This window comes from Arachis ipaensis, chromosome B07, assembly GCF_000816755.2.
Source record: "Arachis ipaensis cultivar K30076 chromosome B07, Araip1.1, whole genome shotgun sequence".
Taxonomy (NCBI): domain Eukaryota; kingdom Viridiplantae; phylum Streptophyta; class Magnoliopsida; order Fabales; family Fabaceae; genus Arachis; species Arachis ipaensis.
In genome coordinates, this window is record NC_029791.2 from 110669365 (window position 1) to 110669584 (window position 220).

Sequence of the window (220 nt, forward strand, 5' to 3'; positions counted from 1 at the left end):
AGATACTAATTAATTAAACAATATTTGATCATCTCAATTTATCAAAGATTTCTTTATATACGACATTAATCGTGATCCTATTAATTATACATTAATAAAATTTTAACCCAATTGAATATATTATTGAACATCTAAAATGTTCAATAAATACTATTGTTAAAAAAATTTTAATCCAACTATTAATTGATTTATTATTTATTTATAATAATTTTACATAATT